Source organism: Macrobrachium nipponense, chromosome 19 (assembly GCF_015104395.2).
Source record: "Macrobrachium nipponense isolate FS-2020 chromosome 19, ASM1510439v2, whole genome shotgun sequence".
Taxonomy (NCBI): domain Eukaryota; kingdom Metazoa; phylum Arthropoda; class Malacostraca; order Decapoda; family Palaemonidae; genus Macrobrachium; species Macrobrachium nipponense.
Genome location: NC_061088.1, coordinates 8,050,553 through 8,078,052, shown reverse-complemented (window position 1 = coordinate 8,078,052; position 27,500 = coordinate 8,050,553). Strand labels below are relative to the sequence as shown.

Sequence of the window (27,500 nt, the reverse complement as noted above, 5' to 3'; positions counted from 1 at the left end):
ATTCAACAAATAAATCACCTGCCAACAAGAAAGGAAAATACTTTAGACCTAGTATATTTTGTGAACGAGATGAATTATGTTAAAGAAATAAATAGTTTATAATGCGAGTATTTCAGACCATAATGTCATAGAATTAACAGTTCATCCAAAGCAAGTGAAAATAGAGATAAGCAAGAAATGAAAAAGTGGGGAAGGATATGGAAAATACAACTTCTACAGTAAAAATATAAAAATGGTCAGAAAGTTAATGAAGAATTAAACAAAGATGGGATAACATTTTCGTAAGTGATGACATAAGGGTAAATACGGAGATATTATATAAAATATTGGAGAAAATAGTGGAAAAATATATACCGAAGAAGAAAAGTAAACATCATTCATGCATACCAAGAGACAGAAGGATCTTGTTCCAGAAAATCAGAAAGTGGAAAAAAGGTCTTGCAAAAGAAAAAAATGCATGGAAAGTTATAGAACATAAAAAGTTAAGATATTAAAATGCAGAACAAAAGATTATACAATCAAAAGAAATGAAAAACGGGACTTGGAAGAAAAAACCCTATAAATATCAAGCAAAACCCCAAACTATTATACTCATATGCGAAAGAAGATGAATAAAAGAAGAATAGAAATAGGCCCTCTGAGAATTGAAGGGAGATTAAAGAATGAAAAAAAGGAAATTTGCAACATACTGGCAGAACGATATAAGAGATAATTCACCCCTAGAATAGAGATAATGAAGATAATGATAGAAGTAAGGGAAGGGAAGAAAAAATAGTGAATATTTAGCTGACATAGAAATTAATGAAGCTGATACTGTGCAGGCAATTAATGAATAAAATTAAAAATGGAGCTGCTGCAGGGCGGATGGAGTCCCTGCTATTTTGTTAAAGAAAGTAGTTCATTCTATCGCAAAGCCACTTGCAATATTATTAAGACAAGTGTAGATACAGGCAAGATTTATGATGAGCACAAATTAGGCATATATCACCCCTACTTTCAAAAGTGGATCAAGACTAGAGGCAAGTAATTATAGGCCTGTGAGTCTAACATCACATATTATGAAAGTATATGAAAGGGTAATGAAGAAGAAAAATATTATGAAACATTTAATAAAAAATAATTTGTTTAATATAGGACAACACGGTTTCGTACCCGGAAAAAGTACACAAACAACTGTTAGTCCACCGTGAGAACATAGTTCAAAAATATGAAAAGCGGAAATGAAACAGATGTGTTTTATCTAGACTTTGCAAAGCTTTTGACAAAGTAGACCATAATATATTAGCAAAGAAAATTAGAAAACACACTATCGTAGAATAAAGTAGGAAGATGGTTAACAGAAATTTTACACAACAGAAAACAGTAGTTATTGCAAACGATGAGAAATCGGATGAAACCAAGGTAATATCCGGTGTGCCACAAGGTACGGTGCTAGCTGCAATATTGTTTTGTTATTATGATTGAAGACATAGACAGTAATGTTAAGGATTCGGTAGTGAGTAGTTTTGCTGATGACACAAGAATAAGTAGAGAAATTACTGTGATGAAATAGGAACGCTCTAAAGAGGACCTTAACAAAGTATATGATTGGGCAGAGGTAAATAGGATGGCTATTTAACTCTGATAAATTTGAATCAATAAATTATGGAGACAGAAGGAAAGATAAGCACTATAGGGGACCTAATAATGAGACAATCACAAATAAGGAAGCAGTTAAAGACCTTTGGTGTGATGATGAATAGGAACATGTTATGCAATGATCAAATAGCAATTCTTTGGTTGGCAAAATATAAAGCAAAAATGGGAATGTTGTTACGGACATTCAAAACAAGAAAAAAGCTGAACACATGATTATGCTTTATAAAACATGTTCGTAGTCCACTGAATATTGCAATATGATATGGTACCCACACTATCAAAGGATATTGCACAAATAGAGAGTGTACAAAGGTCCTTTGCAGCTAGAATAGAAGAATTTAAGGACCTAGACTACTGGGAAAGACTACAATCCTTAAAATTATATAGTCAGAAAGGAGAAGAGAACGCTACATGATAATTCAGGCATGGAAACAGATAGAAGGAATAACAGAAAATATCATGGAACTAAAAATATCAGAAAGAGCAAGCAGAGTAGATTAATAGTGCCCAAAACTATACCAGGAAAAACTAAGGAAAGCACACAGGACATTAATCCACTACGCACCAGCATCGATTAATGCAGCGTCTATTCAATGCGTTGCCAGCTCATCTGAGGAATATATCAGGAGTGAGCGTAGATGTGTTTAAGAATAAGCTCGACAAATATCTAAACTGCATCCCAGACCATCCAAGATTGGAAGATGCAAATATACCGAAGATGTACTAGCAACTCTCTGGTAGACATTAGAGGCGCCTCACACTGAGGGACCTGGGGCAACCCGAACGAACTGTAAGGTCTGTAAGGTAAGGTCTCTCTCCTCTCTCTCTCTCTCTACTCTCTCTCTCTCTATCTCTCTCTCTCAATATTATATATATATATATAATATATATACATATATAGATATATAAAAAAAATTAAATAAATATATATAAAATAGGTACACATATATCTAAATAATATATATATAATATATATAATATATATATATATATATATATATATATATTATAATAAACATATTAACAAAATATAATCTTTTATAAGGAATCTCTCTCTCTCTCTCTCTCTCTCTCTCTCTCTCTCTCTCTATCCATATCCGTAACGATAAGAAAAAGAGAAATAGACGATCAGGGAATATATCAGCTCGCAATCCAACCAAGAACTTGACCTAATTCTTTCCCTCCTCTTTCACGACTTAGGCCTATGTGGGGTCCTCAAATTCTTCTGGCGTCAGCCGGAGTCCCTTAAGACCCGACGCGAAGGAAAGGGGGTCAAATGGGGGGTACAGTCTTTTTGGATATTTGTCTTAATCTTATATGTCCTTGGGGAGTCAGGTCAACTTCATTTCAGGCTATTCGTGAATAACGTGAAGCTTTGAAACAGGTACAAAATTTAGGTGAATTTTTATTTAAAGTTACTTTGAATCCCAAAACTTTTTCGCTAAGTTTTATTATTATTATTATTATTATTATTATTATTATATTATTATTATTATTAAAACGGTAAACCCATATTCATATGGAACATAGAGGGCTCAATGACTCGAAATTCAAGCTTTAAAAAATATAGAGATATTATTATTATTATTATTATTATTATTATTATTATTATTATTATTATTATTATTATTATTATTATTATTATTATTATTATTATTACTCAGAAGACAAACCACACTTCATATGGAATTAGCCTAGAGGAAGCCACTGATCTAAAATTTAATCTTCCAATCAATATAGCGTTGTTTTGAAAGAAATACCAGAAGGCCACAGGAAATACAGAAAGAATCAGTATCAGAAAGAAAAATAAGTAAATAGATTATAAAACGTCAATGCTGGAATACAGGTTGGAAATTATATATATATATATATATATATATATATATATATATATATATATATATATATATATATAATATAGTATATATATTATATATATATAGATATATATATATATATATATATATATATATATATAATATAATATATATATATATATATATAGAATGTATATTTACCAATCCTCCCTCGTACGAAGGTGCCAAGATTGTTCACAGGAATATGTTACACATTCAAATGCTCGTTGCATGAAGATCAATGCCCATGCTTAGTGGAATACTAAAGGCCAGATACTTCTGCAACAGAAATGACTCTCCTTGTCATCTCTGCAACAAAGCCCCCCAAAAAATTCCCATTCACTGTCATTCCAAATAAACGCAAACATTCCATGATTAAATCTGAACGCCACACAGGCCTAGGAGATGCACGCAGACGAACTGTGCTTCGTTTTCCAGCATCTGAGAAAGTAAAAAAAAAAAAAAATATGGAAAATATATAAAAAACAGACATGTAGGCTGTCTCCATCAGCAAATTACTCGCCTGGCTTCGGCCGTCTTCCATTCCCGGAATTCATCGTATTCCATACGATTCCTGGGTCTGAGAATGGAATAGTTGGAGGATGTTAAGAGAGTCTGTTTTGGTTGGTGGGTGGTGTTTGGCAATAATGACGTGTGAGAAAATTGCCATCAGGTACTCCGAATATAATTAGCCTGGAAGGTTTGGCTGCCTACTTTTTTTTTCACTTGAAGATTAGATTGCTCTGTCTACTCTCCGAGATTGGAAGTGAAAGCTAGTTGTTCTAATCATAATGCAATCTGTGTATATTACTTTAATCAGCAGAGGTTAAATTTTGAACAAACATTTTATGTACATTTTAATCCAATGCACATTGAAAGAATACCCACTGTAATATTGTGGAATAAAGGTATTATTATTATTATTATTATTATTATTATTATTATTATTATTATTATTATTATTATTATTATTATTATTATGATCATTAATTATTATTATTATTATTGTTATTATTATTATTATTATTATTATTATTATTATTATTATTATTTTGTTTTGTTAATAATTAACAACAACGCTTTCCGTATCAGCTAAAACCTCCAATCAGCCAGTATCTACCAAAAATGGTTTAGTGCCTAATCCTCAGTGGAATAGGATACAGAATTTGGGACAAAAGCCAAGCGCTGGGACCTATGAGGTGATTCGGCGCTGAAAGAGAGACTGACAGTAGAAAGGTCTGAAAAGTGTAACAGGAGGAAAACCTCGCAGGTGCATTACGAAACAACTGTTAGGAGAAGGTGGATAGCAAGATGGCTGAAAGAGAATATGGATGGAGCTACAGTGAAGGTAATATAAGGGGTTGCAGCTAAGGCCCGAAGGGACACTGCAAAGAACCTTAATGTAAATTAGCTTCTACTAGATTGGGTCAAAGCCCAGACTAAAAATGAGCTTCAAACACCACATATACCTAGCTTTAACAACCATCCTTCATTATCAACCGGAAACAGTCCAATCCCCAATCCTTACTAATCAGCATCTACCGGAAGTGTCATACTCCAATAATCCACCCAATCACATTCTACCGGAAATGCTACATTCAAAACCTTCCCATCAACAAACAATTCGAGGACTGGCCAATCCATCTCCGATCATAACCCGTAATCAACCTTTATATATAAATTCCTATGTGGTCAGTTCCTACACCTAATCGACCACCAATCACCGTCAATGAACGAATCCCTGGCTTCAACTGATAACATCTGATACCGGAAGTGTCTCATCCCGGACCCTAATCGATAAACATGGCCCAAGTTCGCAGTTACGTCACGTCATTTAGCTGCAACTACCTGAGGTGGACAAATTCCTATTACTCATCGATCCTTATGTACAGGAAGTGATCCTTATATCCCGGAAGTGATCGATACGTACAGGAAGTGATCCTTATATACAGGAAGTGATCACTCCTAATCGATCACTGACCATCATTCATCTCAAGTCACGTCACAGACTTCTTCTGGGACGAGCATTTCAATTTTCTATTTGGCAGTTTCGTTATTAATTTTTATTTCCCGCTTTTTAGGTTTTTTAATTTGAATTTTAATTAAAGACATTGATCTCAGTGACTGGAAATATTAAAAGAATTTTTTTTAATTACTATATATTTCAATTTTGTTCTTTCATTTTGTCTAAACAAATGAAAGGCAGTGAGTTTGGAGGGAGAGGTAGGAAAAGCGAAATAAAGTAAATGAAGAAGTGAATGCTGAGAGAAAGGGGAAAATAAAGACGAATGCAACTGGGGGAACACCATTAGAAGAAAGAATAGTGTGAAAGAGGAAGGATAAAGACAAGAGAAGAAATATAACTAAACCGAAGAAGAAAAGAAAGAAGAAATGAAGGAGAGAGAGAGAGAGAGAGAGAGAGAGAGAGAGAGAGAGAAGAGAGAGAGAGAGAGAGAGAGAGGTGCTTCCTCAGCACAGCACCAATTCACCCAACCCTTCAAAACTCCCATGACCCCCTCTCAACTAGACCCTCCCCTCCCTCCTACCCCACCCACTGCCACCCCCACACGGCCCCCCCCCCCAAACCCCCGGGGCCATCTACCGGAAGTGCCACAATGCCTAACCCTCATCGATCAGCACGAAAGCAAGTGGTTTGGTGTGGGGAGAGGGGGGGTGTGGGGGTGGGGGGGGGGGGGGGGGGTGGGGCAGAATTCTCTTTGGCACCTGCCATCAACTCCCATCCAAGATGATCTGTGCCCCACCGAAAAGCGAGAGAGAGAGAGAGAGAGAGAGAGAGAGTATGGCATTCATCTCCGTGATGTCCTGCATATATTATAAAGACTGTCTTTGTTTATTAATTGCACTTTTTTCGTTCTTTATATTTTCCAACGTCACTCGAATGTATGACGTCATACGTAACAATATCTGGAAGCAATAAATGAAATATCATTCTGTCACATTTAATCTATTTTCATTCTAATTTCAAAACCATACTGTCCTTCCTTTAGAAATCCCCAAAACTATTCGGTTATCCTGTTTACATCATTATCCTTTTTCCTTGCCTGCCTTAATTATTTATATTCACAACGGAAATAATATTTATTGCTGGAAATATTAAGAGCCAATATTCTTCTATTTCTGTGACCACTCCGTTAACCTTAAAATTATATAATGTTCTTTCTTTATTTGTTCATTTTTCTGTATTTTTATTTATTTATTTTTTTTGGGTTTCTGTTACCTTCCTATCATCTTTACCATCGCCAACATCGTTCTCTTTCCTATCGTGCTGTTATTGCTTTATTTACTCGCTTTTTTTTTTACATTTTCTTATATTTTGCTATTGTTCCTTTTTATTTGGGGGGTGGGGGCCGGCCTTCCTGTTACCTTCCTATCATCTTTATCATCGCCAACATCGTTCTCTTTCCTATCGTCCTATTTTATTTACTCTCTTTTTATTACCTTTTCTTCTATTTTGCTATTATGTCTTCTATCTGAGTTTTGGGGGCTTTCTGTTTACCTTCCTATTAACCCCAATACTACCAACACCATTCTATCTTCTATCTTCCTAGTATTCCTCTTTTTGTTCTCTTTTATTGACCTTTTCATCTATCTTGCTATTATTATTTTTTTTTTTTTTTTCTTTTTACTTTTTGTATTCCTGCGTGAGTCATCCGTAAGTTTATTATTCCGTCATCACCGTGACTGACAGCCCTCATTATCTCACTCTGCCCTGAAGTCGCGGTATTTCCTGCAGAGTTTTAAACGAACTTAATGAATAATTAACAAAAGCAACTTTATAAACAGTGAACGTTGCTTTTCCTGAAGGCAATCAGATGAACATCCTCAATAATTAACATTCATACCTGTAGTTTGTAAAGTTTCAAATTAATCACGTGATTAATCAACATTCAGTGCTGCTTTGACTTAAGATGATCAAATGAGTATCCTGAATAATCAACATTCATAACTGTCGTTTGTAAAGTTTCAAATTAATCGCGTGATTAATTAACATTGAGTGATGCTTTTACTGAAGATGATCATATGAGTCTCCTAAATAATTAACACTAATAACTGCATTTTATAGTTTCAAATGTACCTCCTGTATAATTAACACTGGGGGCTGATTTTCCTAATAACTCCATTTTACAGTTTCAAATGAACCTTCTGAATAATTAACGTCAATAACTGCATTTTATAAAGGTTGAAATGAATCTTCTGAATAATTAACACAAACAGCTGCTTTTCCTAGACTTTAAAATTTCAAATGAACCTCGTGAATAATTAACAAAATTACCTGCTGTTCCTAAAGACTGTCTGATGAACCTTCTGTATAGTTAAGACTACGAGTTGCTTTTCCTAAAGATGAACCTCGTCAATAATTAATATTAATAACTGCTTTTACTACACGTCGTCAATAATTATTAATATTAATAACTGCTTTTAATGAAGACTTAAAACTTTAATATCTACATGCAATTGACACTATAAGCTGCTTTTCTAATGGACATCAACTAAGCCTCTTAAGTGTCTGCCACTGTTAATTTGTTGATTTGTCGAATTACATTAAAAAACATTTGAATTATTACCCTCATTACTACTTTTCCTGAAGACCATAGCATAACCTCTGCAGTAATCAACAAAAAATTAATTTTTCCAAAAGATTAAAATGTAAACTTCTTGAATCATTAACGCCACTGACTGCTTTTTTCTAATGAATACCCAGTAAACCTTTTCAGTTATTAACATCAATAGAATTAACCGATTTTTTCTGCATTCTGTAAAATTAAGTCTGTAAATAACAGTCATTACGCTCACGTTCTGTAATTAACAAACTCTATATCTAATATCTAGAGCAAGATTATGCAGCTACAAGTTGATTCATTTTAAAATACTATTGCTTTTATATTATTAACACTAATAACATTATCCTTTGGTTCCTAAATTATACACCAGAAATAATTACCAATAATAACTACTTTTGTTAATGGTTATTAGATAAGACAGCTATGTAATTACCACGAGTAACTGCTTTTCATAAGGATTATTACTTAAACCTCCGAAATAATTAGCGCTAATAACTGCTTCACGCGAGATTTATACAATGCAATTTGATTTAATGCCGCTAGCTGAGCTTGTTGATGATTATAAAAAAAACGTCCTGAATAATTAACAAGAATAACTTCGTCTTTTGAGACTGCGAAACATTATTACATTTAATCAACTCTCTTTAACTGTTTTTTTTTTTTTTTTTTTTTTTTTTTTTTTTTTTTTTTTTATAATGACGAACACGACTCGAAGCCTCGAACCAGTTCCGAAGAAGTTCATGAGTCAGAGGACGAAGCCGAAGTTTTATTGACTGATGTCAGATAATGCTTTGCACGCAGAGTCTAGGCAAAATTAAAAATAGGCCTGTGACCCCGCTGATCTTGTCACGACATTAGGTCACATTTAACTCCGTAGTCGACTTTGCAAGGAATGCGGGTTGTGAATGTTGCAAACAGGCTTGAGGCGTCGCGTGAAGTGAAGAAGTATTTTTTTTTTTGAATATTGTGAAAGAAATGTGGATTTCAGTCAATAAAATATGCGAGTTCAACTTTGAAACTTACTAAAATGGAAAAATCTGTTCAACAGTAAATGAGACGCAACCAACCACGTAGAAGGTAAAAAATAAATTAAATTCACATAAAAAAGAAACTGAGCACAAAAACAATACCACACAAAGGCACATCAACTTTGCTTGTAGAATGAAAATTCTGGTGGACAATGAATGAGGCGCAACTCGCATTGTATAATAATGAATAACTGATCATGTAGAAACATAAAAGTTAAGGAAAGGTAACAGTGAATTTTGAATCTGATTAAAGAAATATGATTTTCAATCAACAAAAAACTAGATTTATATGTAAAACGAAAAATCAATTCACTAATAATGAGGCAAAGCTCGCATTATATAAAAATGAACAACCGATCATGTAAAAAAGATGAATAAAATAAAAATAAATAAAAATTAACAGTATTACAATATTAAACAAAGGGTTATAAAGTTTCTTGAATAAATGAAAAATGCAGTCAACAATGAATAAAGACGAAACTCGTATTGTACAATAATGAACAACTGATCACGTAGAAAGTAAGAATAAATTAAATACACATAAACAGGGAATTGAGCAGAATAACAATAAAAGACGTTTATTTACAAAATGAAAACTGTAGTCGACAATGAATGAGACGTAACTCGTATTGAATAATGATGAACAACTGATCAGGTAGAAAGCAAAAATAAATTAAATTCACATAAGCAAGAAATTAAGCAGAATAACAATAAAAAAAGTTATATATCAAAACGAAAAATGTAATCGACAATGAATGAGACGCGACCCAAATATATAACGATGAAAAACAATAAATTAAATTCACATCAGAAAAAAATCACGATAACATTTTAAAAAAAGGCTAAAAAAAACACAAAGTTCATTTCCTGGAGCCAGCAGGAAGTGATCAACGAACATTCGACCTTCATTTGCCCGCGTCAAAAGTCACTAGCCAATGATTTGTTGATCAATGAAAAGAAGAAATATTAATCGGGTAAAAAAAAAAGTGGTTAAATTTCATCTTATTCTCTCCCAGTAATTACGACTTTATTCTTAGTGAAAAGGTTTGTGCTTGTGAAGGCTTGAAGAAGGAAGGCAGAGATTACTTGCATTTAAGAGGTTCTCTCTCTCGGCTCTCTCTCTCTCTCTCTCTCTCTCTCTCTCTCTCTCTCTCTCTCTCTCTCTCTATCATCTCTCTCTCTATATATATATATATATATATATATATATAATATCGATACAGGTATAGATATACCTATATCTATATATATATTTGTATATATATATATATATATATAGTACATGTATACGTATATATATATATATATATATATATATATATATATAGATATATATATATATATAGATATTGGTAGTTAAAGGCGCTAGGAGAGGCACAAGAAATTTGGCAATTTTGTAATTAGAAGTGGTATAGGAGGTGAGAATAGGCCTCATTGGTATACATATATATATTATGTATATATATATATATATACATATATATATATGACCGTAGATATACATACATATATATACATCATACATATATAGTATATATCTGGTGTATATATATATTATATATATATATATATATATATATATATACTATATATATATATACACACACACATACATATATAGTATATATGTACATATGATACTATATATAATATATATATATATATATATATAATATATATATGTATATATATATATATATATATATATATATATATATCATATACACACATATATATTTATATATTGGATATATATATATATAGTATATAATCTATTATATATATACATATGTATGTATTATTATATATATATATATATATATATATATATATATATATATATAGAATAGATATATATATATATAGATATATATTATTATATATAATATATAATATATATGTATATACTATATATATATTATATATATATATATATCAGATATTATATATATACAATTATATATATATATATATATATATCTATATATATATATTATATATATATATAATAATATATACTTATATGTGAACCCGTTAATAAAATGTTACTTGTACTAACACCGAGAGATAATATCTACGTACGTTCTATTGATTTGAAGTGAGAGTATTACAGCATTGACCAAGAAACTAAATACAAAGAAACAACCCCTTCAGCGCATAATATGAGCATAAAAAAATATTACTTTTATCCCAAACTGTAAATATTTCAGAAAAAAACCCCTGTTCGAAAAGAAGCTGTGTTTGAAATCACCAAGAAAAGACATCTAAAACTTTTCAATCACTCATACATATAATACTGGTAGAAAGACACAAAGTATTCTTTCAACATAAGGAATGTTCATTCTTTAATAGATTATGACAAGACTCCCCACCCCACCTCTGTGTCTTCTTGTTAAAGATGGAGGGAAGGGCAACATTAAATTCTCGAACACTGCAGTTAAACCAGGAAGAATATTTAGCGAGAAATATTGATCCTTGTAACTGCAGTTGGAAATGCAACCTTCCGCAAGGTCTCTCTCCTCTCTCTACTCTCTCTCTCTCTCTCTCTCTCTCTCTCTCTCTCTATATATATATATATACTATATAGATATATATATATATATATAATATACATACAAATAGGTATAGTGTGTGTGTATTAGGTCCCAGAGGATGTTGAACTGAGATTCTCTCTCTCTCTCTCTCTCTCTCTCTCTCTCTCTCTCTCTCTCTCTCTCTCATATATATATCTATATATATATTTATATATATATATATCATATATCTATATACTATAATATATATTACATATATACATATATGTATATATATATATATATATATATATATATATATACATATATATATATATTGTGTGCGTGTGTGGATTTGAACTGGAGATCCTTATCACGTACATCTCTGTGGTGACATTCTGCGTGTTGCTAGTATGTATATGCACATGCAAATGAACACACACACGTATATATACATACATACATATACATAAATCATATATATATATATATATATATATATATATATATATATATATATATCCGTATATTATAATGAGTACATTAGTGTTCTTTTTTTTTTGGGGGGGGGGGGGGGGGGGTCGGGGGGGGGGGCGGGGGTACATGGTATTATAACATTTTGAACATTAATCCCAAAAATACGAAGCAAAACGCATCAATGAATCCGAAATACCCCATTTTCACCCAACCAGCAGTTGGCAAATGATACGGCGGGGCAGTTCATATTTCTTTCCAGTCCCTCGTCGTCCAGAGAGTAGACCGAGAGAGAGAGAGAGAGAGAGAGAGAGAGAGAGAGAGAGAGAGAGAGAGAGAGAGATGGAAGTCTTTCCCCAAAAGGTAGATTGGCATTTTTCTTCATGGCTACGTTTGAAAATGAGTTCGATAAAACAGGAATAAGAGGGAAGGAGCGGCTTGGTAAGGGGCGTGGAGGGGAGACCCGCCCGTGAGGGGGGGCCCAAAACTTTTTCGGTATTCCTGTTATTGCAAATGGGAAAAGACCGTTCGCCCAGACTGCTTTTTTTTTTTTTTTTTTTTTTTTTTTTTTTTATTCTGTGCGGGTCTTATGGAATTGCATCTTGTTCCTTTCGGGTTTATCTGATACTCGTGGTTCGTTCGGTGCTTTTGGGGGGAAGGGGAAGGGGAAAGGGGAAGGGGAAGGGGAATGGAAGGGGAAAGGGGAAGGGGGGGGGAAGGGTAGGGTAAGGGGAAGGGGAAGGGAAGGGGTGGGGGAAGGGGAAGGGGAAGGGTAGGGTAAGGGGAAGGGAAGGGGAAGGGGGAAGGGAAGGGGAAGGGAGGGTAAGGGGAAGGGAAGGGGAAGGGGAAGGGAAGGGTATGGGTAAGGGGAAGGGGAAGGGGAAGGGGAAAGGGTAGGGTAAGGGGAAGGGTATGGGTAAGGGGAAGGGGAAGGGGGGAGGCGGGTTTAGCTAATTTACGTTTCCGCAGAGTTAAGGGACTGTGAAGTTAATCTTGTATTACATCTTTCAAGGTTTTTCTTAAGTGACATACCCAATTTTATATGCAATAGATATATGATATAATATATATATAGTACATATATATATATATATATATATAGATAGATATATATATATATATGATATATATAAGATATATATATAATATAAAATAATAGCAAACTTACCCACTACGATGGATGATAAAATACGGTGCAGAAGTGAAAAATTTATTTGTACTATTGTTCAGCAATATTAAATAAGGGCGATTACACGAATAGTCTCCCTCTCTCTCTCTCTCTCTCTCTCTCTCTCTCTCTCTCTCTCTCTCTCTCTCTGTAATGTAAATTTCAAGGGACGATCACTGAACGCAGAGATTTTCTATTCATTGTGTTTCCCCTTTTCAATTTATATTCTCTCTCTCTCTCTCTCTTCTCTCGCTCTCTCTCGCTCTCTCTCTCTCTCTTAAAAGAAGTGAAGGGACGATCAATGAACGAAAAGAAGTTCGTATTCATTATTGTTTACTCTCTTTTAATGATTCTCTCTCTCTTCCCTCTCTCTCTCTCTCTCATCTCTCTCTCCTCTCTCTCTCTCTCTCAATGTAAGTCAAGTAACGAAGACGGTGATGGGATTATCGGATTACTTAGCTCTCAAATCACAAATTATCTCCTCTCTCTTTCTCTCTCTCATTTTTCGATAGCAAGATAAAACTATAAAATTGTAGTGCATTAATGTCGTTAAATGGCTCAAATGGCTCTCTCTCTCTCTCTCTCTCTCTCTCTTGTCGGTGACTTTCATTTAACGGAACAGGGATCTTGATTGGTCCGTTTCTTTGTCAATTACTTTGAACGGTGATACGAATAATAGTGCGTTATGGCTACTGATAAATGCTCTTATGATTCTGTGTCTTCCAAACAAGAGTAGAAAGTAGGAACTTGTCAGTTTCCTTTTTATTATGTCCATTGGCAGGATCGAAATTCCGAAGCAACATTACTGGGCAGTACTTCTTCAACGTTATTTTGTGCACTGGCAGTCCCGATGGATTCAAGTTATTCAAAAAATCTTGCGGATATTGATGATAATTTTCATCTTCTATTGTGTCCGAGCTGAAATATTCGCGACTTTCTCAGGGGAAGGTTGTACAGAAATTACGTATGAAAAATCGTAAAGTAACTAAGTCTACGGGAATAACCATCCTCGTTTCATGGCCAGAAACAGCTCCGTTCCAGGGAATCCCTTCTCACCCCCACCCCCTACAAAGGAGGGGGTTAGGTTGGATGAAACCCCATTACAAACCATCTTAGGAGTCCCCACCATAACCCTGCCAAGTTTCATGCCCATCTGACCAGCCGTTTGGCCGTGATTGAATGACTGACAGACAGACAGTAGACAGACAGACAGACAGACATTACGCCCATTATAGTATGATGATGATGATGATATGTATATATATATACTATATATATATATATAGATATATATATATATATATATATACAGACTATATATATTTTTATATAGATATGTTTAGTAGTATATATATATATATATATATATATATATATATATCTTAATATATAAATATATATATACACATATACATTATATATAGATATATATATATATATATATATATATATATATATATATATATATATATCTAATACCCTACCATGTATATATATATATATAAATACACACGATGTACAATGTAAAAATGTTCACTTACTTTAAATAAGTGTCGATGCAATTCATACTTTAAAGAATTTCCTCTATATATGAGCCACATTTCCAGTCATTAATTTAAAATATAGTAATACAATTATCGTTGCAAAAATCCAATTTATGTGAAGTTAAAACGTCACAGAGTTAACAGACGAGCAGGTCATTACGAAACACCCAAGAATGTCGTCTCATATTTCAGGAAGAGAAATTCTCACGAGAAATGCACTTTGCTTTCTACAAGAAATGTCGACTTGACATTTAGTTCCAGTGTCCTTACTGGACGCGTGGGGGTGTACCGTGAGGGCGTAGAAGATATCATCTTAATTACTCTCTCTTAATTATGCGTAGCGTATACGCAAGGACAGAGCATGGAGGGTAATTATCAGACCAGATAACAGGTAATTACGTTTTTTGTATCGTAATGGAGGATGGTTATTGATAAGGTACTGAAATTATTCTTAGTTCGAAACTTTATTCATTTTAAACAATTAATATAATAATAATATTAAATAATTCAGTAATCTATGAATTTGCATATAAAAAGAAACACAATTTAAAAAAAAAATACGAAAATATACGTAACACGAGATCGCCTTCGTCTACGAACGAATTAATTGAAAACTCTGTCATTCAGATATCTATGCATTTTCAAATAAAAAGAAACAATCAATTAAAATGAAGGAAATATTTGAAATTCAAAAAGTAATAATTTTAAAGCTAGTTAATAAAATTTCAAAATGAATACTGTATTTCGGTTTCTACTGATTTTTCATATAAATTGATTTTTTATTGAATGCATCATAACCTGTCCATCAATCATCACCAGATGTTAGAACTCAAAATTTGTAACATTTAAGAGCCAATTCTGAATGGAAACACAATGTTAAAATTGAACCATACTTTGACCTAATTCTGAATCGCGTGTCTCATAGCTAGCCTCCCAAACAATCTTAGCTCAATAATGTCTATAGTAGATTCACATCAACAGTGCATTTGATGTCTAGACCCGTCCCTTACGACGCCCCTGATTGACTTTTGAAAAGCCAATCACAGTGCTGGAAACTCTCAGTCTCTCTCGAGGGGTCACATAGGCAGGATGTATCTTCCACCTCTCCTGAGGGATACTTCTTTCAAACGTATCCCTCAGGAGAGGTGGAACATGCATCCTGCCCGTGTGAACTCTCTCGAGAGGCTGAGAGTTTCCATCCCTGTGATTGGCTTATCAACAGCCAATCAGGAGCGTCGTAAGGACAAGCTTTCAAATGCCCGGTTGATGCAAATCTATTATAGTAATGGCATATTGATAGTCACTCAACTCTTATGTATGCTTGCTATTCACTTGGCAAACGGACACTAACAATCATCCAATCCTTTTACCTCCATTGAGGTGTGCTCACACCATGAGGAGTAATGGCTTAATGATACATTTTACGTCAACTGGGGATATAGTATCTAGATCTAGCTCAAACATGCATATTGCATCTAGAAGTTTTATAAGGCCTGAATGAAAATGAACTGTATAGTGTATCAAGAATTTTTGTAAGAAACGAATAAAAATGAATTGTATATTGTATCTAGAATTTTTATAAGGAATACACGAAAATGAATTGTATATTGTATCAAGAATTTTTGTATGGAATGCATGAAAATGAATTGTATACTGCTTCTAGAATTTTTATATAGAATGCATGAAAATTAATTGTATATAGTATCAAGAATTTTTATATGGAATGCATGAAATTGAATTGTATACTGCTTCTAGAATTTTTATAAGGAATGCATGAAAATGAACTATATACTGTACCTAAAATTTTTATAAGGAATGAATAAAAATGAATTGTATATTGTATCTAGGATTTTTATAAGGAATGAATAACTGAATTGTATATTGTATCTAGAATTTTTATAAAGAATGGATAAAAATGATTTATATATTGTATCCAGAATTTTTATAAGGAATGAATAAAAATGAACTGTATATAGTATCAAGAATTTTTATAAGGAATGAATAAAAATGAATTGTATATTGTATCTACATCTAGTTCAAGTGTTAGCTTGCATCTAGGACTTAAATAAGAAATAAAACGAAAATAAACGGTGTAATGAGCAATAATTCATTGTCCAAACATAAATCAGACTAAATGTAAGGGTTGTACACTATGATAAAAGCGTTCTATTTATCAGGTACTATGAATAGCAGCGATAAACTGAAAGGAATGGGGCCACTGAGGGATATTTCATTTGCCTAAATATAAACATGAATAAATTTAAATGTGATTGCCATTACTTGCAGTCCCTGAAAAGCTAGACAGGAATTTTATTCATCACAGTGGCGCCGCAGGAATGAAAAATGCTTTCAAATAAATTATTCACTCTGCTGCAGTTGCCTTCGGCACCTTTTCAGATTCTAAAGGTTATATGAGACTGGAGTTCTAACGTCTTTTTTTTCTGTTTATTTTTCTTTTTTAAAATGGAACAGTTAAAAAACACACACAAAATGAATGTGAAATACGATTACTCATCAATCACTAGAGCAAAAGTAAAGTCAATAAACTAAATGCCAATAATCACGAAAGAGAAAACTAATAATCATTAGATTTTTCTTATATATATAATATATATATATATATATATATATATATATATATATATATACTATATATATTAATAACTTATGAAAGACATATTCATCACCGTACAATCTAAAGTCAAGAAGCAAACAACTTCGACGTTACAGCTCCTACGGCGAGAGAGAGAGAGAGAGAGAGAGAGAGAGAGAGAGAGAGAGAGAGAGAGGACTGGTCTGGTTTGGACTAGTCTAGTAAGTCATTCAGCGTATTAGCAACATGAACGAGATGCAACTACCAAGTACGAACTGGCGGGTAATCACGATAAACATAGGGGGGGGAGGGGCAGGGGGGGGGGGAGGGGAAGGAGGAGGAGGAAGTGCATTTCTCCCCCCCAGCACAAGAGTGGGCGGTGGAGGGCTGACCAACCCACCAGCCAGACCGGTAGGTCAAAGCAATTACTTCGACTGCTGGTATCGGTTTCGGGTGTTGATCAAACGCTGGGAGGGGGAGAATTAAGAGGGTTTATTTACTTTGTAAATTAAGTGTTCGCGGTTATCTGGTTTACATACAGATATATTACATACGCCCGAACATACTAACACATATACACGCGCATGTGTGTATAAATATACAGACATACACATCTCAGCGCCTGCCGAGTGTCTTAGACCAAAGGAGTTTCATGACGTCTTTGTTTTTCATAGATTTCAGGACAGACACCAGAGCCGGGAAGGAATGGGAGGGGGGGGGAGGGAAGGAAAGGGGAGGGGAGCAGTTAAGAAAGGTGGTTGCAAGAAGGGAAGAAGAAGAGAGGGAAAGGAAGGGATAAGGGGGGGCTTGAAAGGGGGCGTGGTGAAGAAGGAACTGGTTTAAGAAGGAAGAGAAAGTGGGTGGGGAAGAAGGGAAGAAAGGGGGAGATGGGAAGAAAGAAAGGGGGAAATGGGAAGAAAGGGAAGAAAAGGGAATGGGAAGAAGGAAATAAACGGGGTTGAAGGAAGGGGAAAAATGGGGTTGAAAGAAGGGAAGAAAAGGGAAGGGAAAGAGGGGAAGAAAGGGGGTTGAAAGATCGGAAGAAATGGTTGGAAGAAGGAAAAAAAAGGGGTGGGCATAACGGAAGAAAGGGGGTTGGAACATGGGAAGAAAGGGGAGAGGGGGAGAAGGAAAGAAAGGAGTAGGAGAAGAAAGGGGGTGGGGAGAAGGAAAGAAAGGAGTTGGGGAAGAAAGGGGAGGGGCAAGAATGGAAGGGTTGGGGAAGAGAGGAAGAAAAGAACAAATATTTCCCGTTTCACTGAGGTGGATAATGAGACGCACACGTGTCGGCCGCTTCCCGGCGCGCACGCGAGCGCACGAGAGAGAGAGAGAGAGAGAGAGAGAGAGAGAGAGAGAGAGTTTGGCCGACAGCCGGTTACTTTGCAAATAACTCACGTGTTCCAGTGAAATACCCTGAGGATATGCAAGGGAGCGGAAAAGTATTCAGAGAGAGAGAGAGAGAGAGAGAGAGAGAGAGAGAGAGAGAGAGTTTTGAAAGCTGAAACTCCTCACAGTTTCAGGGAATAAATAAAAAGCAATAACAAAAATACTAATAATAAGTCACTCTCTTTAGCATTGCATGATTCTTCACTAAATTGGTCTTGGATGTATTGTGTAAAATCGTAACTTATCATAATCAAGGATACTAATTACTAATAAGAGAGAGTTTTATAAAGCCACAAACTGAAACACAAAAAGCACATGGGATATCAAGACTGTTTTTAAAAATAAATAGACATCAATACAGCAGTCGCACGGACAAAAGTATAAATATACAATATATAGGACACACCTATGCCAACATCATCGCCCAAAATGAGCTCATATTTGATTGGTGATTTGTCTTCGGGATTAAACAAATTCCTAATAAATCACCTGTGCTTCGTTTCTTGCATATTGGAAATGAAGGTGTAGTCACCTAGAACAAGGATTTTTCCATTTTTTGCCAAAACTTGCTCGTCAGTCACAAGGCTTGTTAATGGGGGAACTTTCGTAAATTCAATGCGTAGGTTTTTTTTTGCGAAATCCTCGTAACTGACAGAAAAACACACAGACAAACCTTGCTCATATCAGAACGTCACTGGTAGAGAGAAAAAGGTTACCGTGACATGATAAAAAAACATAGACGGGACATATATTAAGAATTAAATATAACGATGGTAACTGAGATTACAATTTTCGATCAAAATCTTAGTAACTAGATCACTGGAGAAAAATGATATTCATAAAAGTAATAACAAATAAACATTGTAAATGTGACAATGAAAAAAACAAATAAACATTGCAAATGTGACAATGAAAAAAAAACAAATAAACATTGCAAACGTGACAATGAAAAAACGTACAAAATCACCAATCATAATTTGGCTTAACGAAAGCGTATTTCACAAAGGAATCAATATTTTGATAAAAAAAAAAATGAAACCTACAAGAGGAACAATGCACAAAACCTTGCAAAACGTCACCAAGAAGAAGAAGAAGAAGAAGAAGAAGAAGAAGAAGAAGAAGAAGTCTTGGCAAAAGGGCATTTCCATGCAAAATCGTCGACTTCCTTCCTTTCTTCCTTCTTTCCTTCCTCTCTCTCTCTCTCTCTCTCTCTCTCTCTCTCTCTCTCTCTCTCTCTCTCTTTACGGACGAACCGATTAAGAACTCCGTAATTCGGGGGCAAATAAAACACGGTTCCATTCCCGGAAAAGACAAAGAATGAACTCTCTGGCCCCAGCCCGCCCCTTTCCGTCTCTCCCCCAACTCCTCCCCACCCCACCCCACCCCCGTAAAAGGCAAAAAAAAAAAAAAACACACACACACACCCCTGGCGCGATGACGTCATTCAAGATGGGTCAACCAACCGGCATTTTAACCAAGCATCGATTCTCCGCGGATCACTTCAGCAAGAGAGATACCTACAGGTTTCGGGTCTCTCTCTCTCTCTCTCTCTCTCTCTCTCTCTCTCTCTCTCTCTCTCTCTCTCTCGTTTCCTAATCTTTTTCTCTCTTATTCTTTTGGCGCTTTTGTTAATATCAGCATTGGCGTTTTTTGAGCCGAGTAGGAATGACATTATTATTTACAATTTCGTTATTTTTTTAAATCGCAAATATGATCAGATGTCTTTACTGTTTTTAAATTGAAGTATTATTTGCGTAAATTCGTGAAATGGACGAAACGGATCAGTAAGCTTTCTTCATTTACAATTTACAAGTATATTTTCAATAATTTGATCAAAGTTGCCCCCTTCAATTTACATCACGTACAAAATCTGCGTAAATATGTGAGTCATCGTTTAAATGATTTTCTTTATTGTAAATATGAGAAATCCTTTATCTGGTTACTCTTGCAAATCATTTACGTGAATTCGTAAAAATGAAGAAACGGTTGTTTGTTTTTATCATTTACAATTTACAATTATTTCATAATAGTATATACAGTCAAATTTCTTTACTTAAGTAAAGTCAGGCATATACTTTGCGTAAATTGGGCCTTTGTTAATGACAGGGATATAATCCGCGTAAATTCGTCAAAATCACCAAACAGTTTAACGTTTCATGCTGCTAATTTCCAAAGATATCAATAACTTTTATGTATTGCAAAAAACTATATATGCTTGTAGGACAAGTATATTTTGTGACGAGTAAACGAATATAAAAAATTTCCTTACGAAACGAAAAACTTAACAATAAAAAATACAATTCAAAACGATTTTACAAAATCACCAATGACAAACTACTGACATATATTGCATGCAGTAGACACAAGCACAAGTTACAGACCCACAATTTAGCAACAATTTAACAACACGCCACTCAACGCAAGAATTTACCGGAAGGCCAAAACTAAATGATTATAATCCCATTACTAACCGGACGATAAGACACCGGAATAAATTAATTACAGCTGTAATAGTGGGTTTAATGGAAAACATTCCTCCCCAGTCGGCAGACACGCATTACGAAAGGACGCACGATTTCAGAAAATGGATCGACGAACAGAGATGGCCCTGAGCTGACACGAATGATTGACAGGTGGATGAGAGTCGCTATCTATCTAGCCATCTATCTATCTATCGAACGAAAGGTGCTCAATACTTCTCTGTAGATGCTTGTTCTTGGATAAGCACGCATATATCACTAGATATTTATCAGAGCACATGCGTGTATGTATATACGTATATGCATAAAGTATTACGCATGCATGCATACTGAAAGGAGATATATATATATATATATATATATATATATATATATATATATATATATATATATGTGTATATGTGTGTGTGTGTGTGTGTGTGTGTGTATATGGGTGTATATATATATATATTATATATATATATATATATATATATATGTGTGTGTGTGTGTGTGTGTGTGTGTGTGTGTGTGTGTTTAGAGAGCGAGAGAGAGAGAGAGAGAGAGAGAGAGAGAGAGAGAGAGAGAGAGAGATATGCATATCATTATAATCAGCATAAAAAATTCAAAATTTCCATAAGATATATTTTAATTTTTCTATTTTATTTACGTATCCAGCATCATATTTCTTCCCTGTATTCAGACAATAAAGAAACTGGGTTATTATTCCTGTCCATCCTTGATATGTGTCAGTATCAGTTTGCGGCTTTTCGTGTTATTGTTCGTGTGTACGTGTGTGTGTGTGTGTGTCTGTGACGGGGGTTGGGGGTGGGGGGTACGGTGGAGGTCAATAGAAGGCCAATGATCTACGTGGTATCGACCCAGGAATTCAAGAGAACTGGGGTCGATTGGAGTCAAGAGAGAGAGAGAGAGAGAGAGAGAGAGAGAGAGAGAGAGAATGTGTGGAAGGAGAAAGAGGGCAGATGGATCTAAGAGGATAGAGAGAGAGGGAGGGAGAGAGAGAGAGAGAGAGAGAGAGAGAGAGAGAGAGAGAGAGAGAGAGAGAGTGAGAGAGAGAGAGAGAGAGAGACAGAGAAGAAAGGTCGGCAGTGAGAAGGGTTATGCCAAGGTGGAAGGGGGAGGAGTAACAAGGAGGGGGGAGGATGAGGGTGGGTATGGGAAAGGTATAAATAAAACAAAGAATAAAGAGGATGGGAGAAGAGAATGAATACCAGTGAAGAGAGAGAGAGAGAGAGAGAGAGAGAGAGAGAGAGAGAGAGAGAGAATAACGAGTAATGGGAGCAACGAAGAAAAAAAAACATTTTTGTTTAGTAAATTAAATTTTTTTTTCTTTTTTTGTCAAAATTTGCATCAACTAAAAAAATCCCTAATTTTTCTCAGAGTTTTTGTACAAAACCCTATTTTTCTCTTACGCAGTTTTGCGTTTTTACGCAAAAGAACTTTTTCTATTTGTTTTTTAAATCGTTACTACGGCCAAAAGTATATTTTTTTAATATAATCTTTCCCCTAGAATTTTTCCCATGACGAATAAAAAATAAGAGAAAAGAAAAATAAATATTTTTTTTTACATTAGTGGTGTCAGGTCTTAGCTAACAGGTCGGATACACGGTTCACAAAAGTCACGTCTACTTTAAGGTCAGGACTCTCTCTCTCTCTCTCTCTCTCTCTCTCTCTCTCTCTCTCTCTCTCTCTCTCTCACACACACACACACACACACACGCATACACACTGGTCTGCCTCTTCCTAGCTACCTCGTTGAATCGATTAGCTAATGTTGACCCGATAATACGCATCTCTGGACGCTTTCTTTATCACCTTAATAGAGTAAAGTCAAGCAAATTATCTTTACTAAAGTAATGCCCTGATAAGATTTGTTTATTTACGTGAGAAAGTGAGACAAATAAATTCGCCCTCAGATTTTTTAAAAATTTACCTAAGAATGTGAGACAAAAATTCGCCCTTAGATTTTTTTATTTACGTGGGAAAATAAGACAAATAAATTCGCCTTAAGATTATTTTTATTTACGTGGGAAAGTGAGGCAAATGAAATCGTCCTATGATTTTTTTTATTTACGTGGGAAGGGAAACAAAGAAATTAGCCCTAAGATTTTTTTCCTTTACTTTGGAAGGTGAGACAAATAAAAAAGAAATTCCCCAAAAAAAGGAAAGTTTTTTTTTTTTTTTATTTACGTGGGAAAGTAAGACAAATAAATTCGCCCCTTGATTTTTTCTTAGTTACGTGTGAAAGTGAGACTAATAAATTCGCAAATTTTAGGTATGGCAATTATGTAAATTTAAAAGACAAGATTAGGTCACGTTCAGAACCAAAAAACTTAATGTAAACATCGTATGCGGTTTTACCTGCATACTGAGAATAATGAAATATTCGATATATATATATATATATATATATATATATATATATATATATATATATATATATATATATATATATATAAATGCATAGATTTCAGGAGGTTCCATGATACAATCTCAGTAACAGGCCATAATTTATTATAAAAATCGTTTCGCACACAAAACACGGTGCATCATCAGTCTGTGAAGAAATAAAAACAATTACATTATATTAATACATAAAAGGAATTCATCAAAGATTAAAATTGACATTAAAAAACTATAAAAAAGCGTTATTATTTTCTAAAAAGACAGTAAAACAAACAAGAGAGAGACTACTGAAACACCAACCATTTAAGATAAGGAAAGAAGAGGGAATGATAAAAGCTGAGGTCCCAGTCAAGACGAAAATTATGCCAGATATAAAGTTGAAGCCGAGGTGTTATTGTTTAGTGAAGGAACCAGCCTTTTTATGAGTAACGACTCTAAGGTGGTTAAGTGATCTGGGTCCTTCGTATAGGCAATTGTGGAGAAGTGCTGCTTCAAGGTCTCTATTTTACAAACTGCAGCATGATTTCTAATATTGGAGAATTCTGGTTGCTTAATTCTTTGACCTGTACGAAAGCTGAAACCCTTATGGCTGCAATATCTCACTTGCAGTAACCTTCGAGTCGATCCAATGTAAGAGCCCGGGCATCCAGGGCATGTGAATTTATAAACAACATTCGATCTCATGAAGGACTGCAAGCGATCTTTGAAATTAGAAAATGAACCTATTTTACGAGGATTATTCGAAATAAGTTGAAGTCGAAGACATGGAATTTCCTGTTCAATTATTTTTGCAAGTCTAAGTGAGAACTTGGTATCAGACACACACGGGACAGAAGCAAAGCACAGTTTCTTAGGAACATCAAAATTAGCTATAGGTGGTCGGAAAAATTAGGTTAATAATTTATTAATGATTCTATGGACTATATCTTTAGGATATGAATTTTTGTGAAAGAAGCTGAGTATAGAAAAAGGACATATACGGGATTAGCCAACAATTACTATAGTTCATGCCAAAAACCCTTCAAACTAAACAGTATTTACACTTTAGTCCATAGAACACTAAAATACTCTTCCAGTTGGCCAATATTTCATAAGGAAATGGAATTTTTTATTGAACTTCTTTCACAAAAATTCATATCCTAAAGATATAGTCCATAGAACCATTAATAAATTATTAACATAATTTTTCCAACCACCTATAGCTAATTCTGATGTTCCTAAGAAACTGTGCTTTGCTTCTGTCCCGTGTGTGTCTGATACCAAGTTCTCACTTAGACTTGCAAAAATAATTGAACAGGAAATTCCATGTCTTCGACTTCAACTTATTTCGAATAATCCTCGTAAAATAGGTTCATTTTCTAATTTCAAAGATCGCTTGCAGTCCTTCATGAGATCGAATGTTGTTTATAAATTCACATGCCCTGGATGCCCGGGCTCTTACATTGGATCGACTCGAAGGTTACTGCAAGTGAGATATTGCAGCCATAAGGGTTTCAGCTTTCGTACAGGTCAAAGAATTAAGCAACCAGAATTCTCCAATATTAGAAATCATGCTGCAGTTTGTAAAATAGAGATCTTGAAGCAGCACTTCTCCACAATTGGCTATACGAAGGACCCAGACCACTTAACCACCTTAGAGTCGTTACTCATAAAAAGGCTGGTTCCTTCACTAAACAATAACACCTCGGCTTCAACTTTATATCTGGCATAGTTTTCGTCTTGACTGGGACCTCAGCTTCTGTCATTCCCTCTTCTTTCCTTACCTTAGATGGTTGGTGTTTCAGTAGTCTCTCTCTTGTTTATTTTACTGTCTTTTTAGAAAATAATAACGCTTTTTTACAATTTTTTTTAATGTCAATTTTAATCTTTGATGAATTCCTTTTATATATTAATATAATGTAATTGTTTTTTATTTCTCACAGACTGATGATGCACCGTGTTCTGTGTGCGAAACGTTTTTTATAATAAATTATGGCCTGTTACTGAGATTGTATCATGGAACCTCCTGAAATCAGACTTGCAATATTGCGTCTGGAGATACTATATATACGTATATATATATATATATATATATATATATATATATATATATATATATATATATATATATATATATATATATATATATATATATATATATAATATATATATATATATATATATAGTACCGTTTACATGTAGTAATTTAAATTTTTTAAGCTTAAATTAGGAACTTACTTTACCTACAACAAAAAATGCATTTACTTATATATTAAATTCTTTAAACAACCACCTTTGCAGCGCTAACTCATATTTTATTCGTACATTTTACTCTACTTCAAATGACAAACTCATGTATTTATTTTTCATATATTATGCTCCACGGCACTCCCCTTCTCTGCATTACTAATGCTTTCATTTATTTCATAAATTATTTTGAACCACTAAAACCTAACAAACTCACACCTACGTAATATCATTCATTTACACATGAATTGTTTAACCTTATACTTTGTACTCATCTCTGCATACTAATTTATATTTCTTCCTTTATTTTACACTTAATAAGCACCTCATATGAAGCATTATTCATCAAAACTCAAGTACACAACAGTACAAATTCAAGATTCACTTTACACTTTACTCCTTATAAACTCACTTCTTACAATATTCCCCCCAAAACACACATATGCAGTACTACCCAACAAAGAATCATTATTCACTTTATACGCTTCTCTTAAATAAAAAAAAATAAAAATAAAAAAATTTTTTCTGCTGCTGTAGTCAATTTAATTCTGTAATATATTTCTCGTCTAACTCACCATCCGACACAAATTCACTATTCACTTTACACATTACTCACAGAAATACTCCTCTCCCCGCAGAGCTAATCAATTTATTCACAACATACATTATTCATCAAAACTCACTTCCACTCCAGAACAAATTCATTATTCACTCCACAACTACTCCCAAATCATTCATCTTCGAAGCACTGATCAAATCATTCACAATACTCCATACATTCATTATTCATCAGAACTCACTTCCACTGCAGAACAAATTCATTATTCACTCCACAACTACTCCCAAATCACTCTTCTTCTTCGTAGCACTGATCAAATCATTCATAATACTCATTACTCATCAAAACCCAACCCCACTTCTCCAAACATTCATTATTCATTCCATGCACTCCCTCCCATAAAGACTCACCTTCCCTTCTGCACTAATCAGTTTAATCTCATTATACATTACTCACCAGCACTCACCTCCATTGCAGCAAAGATTCATCCTGCATTCCATACAGTTCTCACCAAGATTCTTAATTTATCTTATATTAACATATTTATTCACAATAAGCTTACCTCCACTACACCATACATTCATTATTCATTCCATACAATACTCCCGAAAATGAATCGGTCTCTCTACATCACTCATCAATTCATTCACAAATAAATTACTTTTCAAAACTCACCATCTCAACACGAAACCATTATTCACTATATTTCTCTCCTATATCCTCACCTATCCAGCACTATCCAATTCATTCACAATATACATTTCTCGTCAAAAGCCAGCTTCTTTGCAGCACTGCAGTACTGAACAGTTTACTCATCAAGTTATTCATTCCTACATCTTCCCCTCTGCAGCAATATTCACTTCATTCACAATAAACATTACTTCTCAAAAAACCAGCTTCTTTGCGGCACTACAGCACTGAACAGTTTACTCATCAAGTTATTCATTCCTACATCTTCACCTCTGCAGCACTATTTAATTCATTCACAGTATACATTACTCATCAAAAACCAGCTTCTTTGCAGCACTACAGCACTAAACAGTTTA

The 27,500-nt window shown here is 34.3% G+C and overlaps 1 protein-coding gene across 1 annotated transcript in view; it reads right to left on the bottom strand.

The window, feature by feature from the left end:
• LOC135219216 (uncharacterized) overlaps window positions 1-27,500 on the bottom strand; it is an 81,137-nt gene that overhangs the window by 52,777 nt on the left and 860 nt on the right. The window lies entirely within an intron of this gene.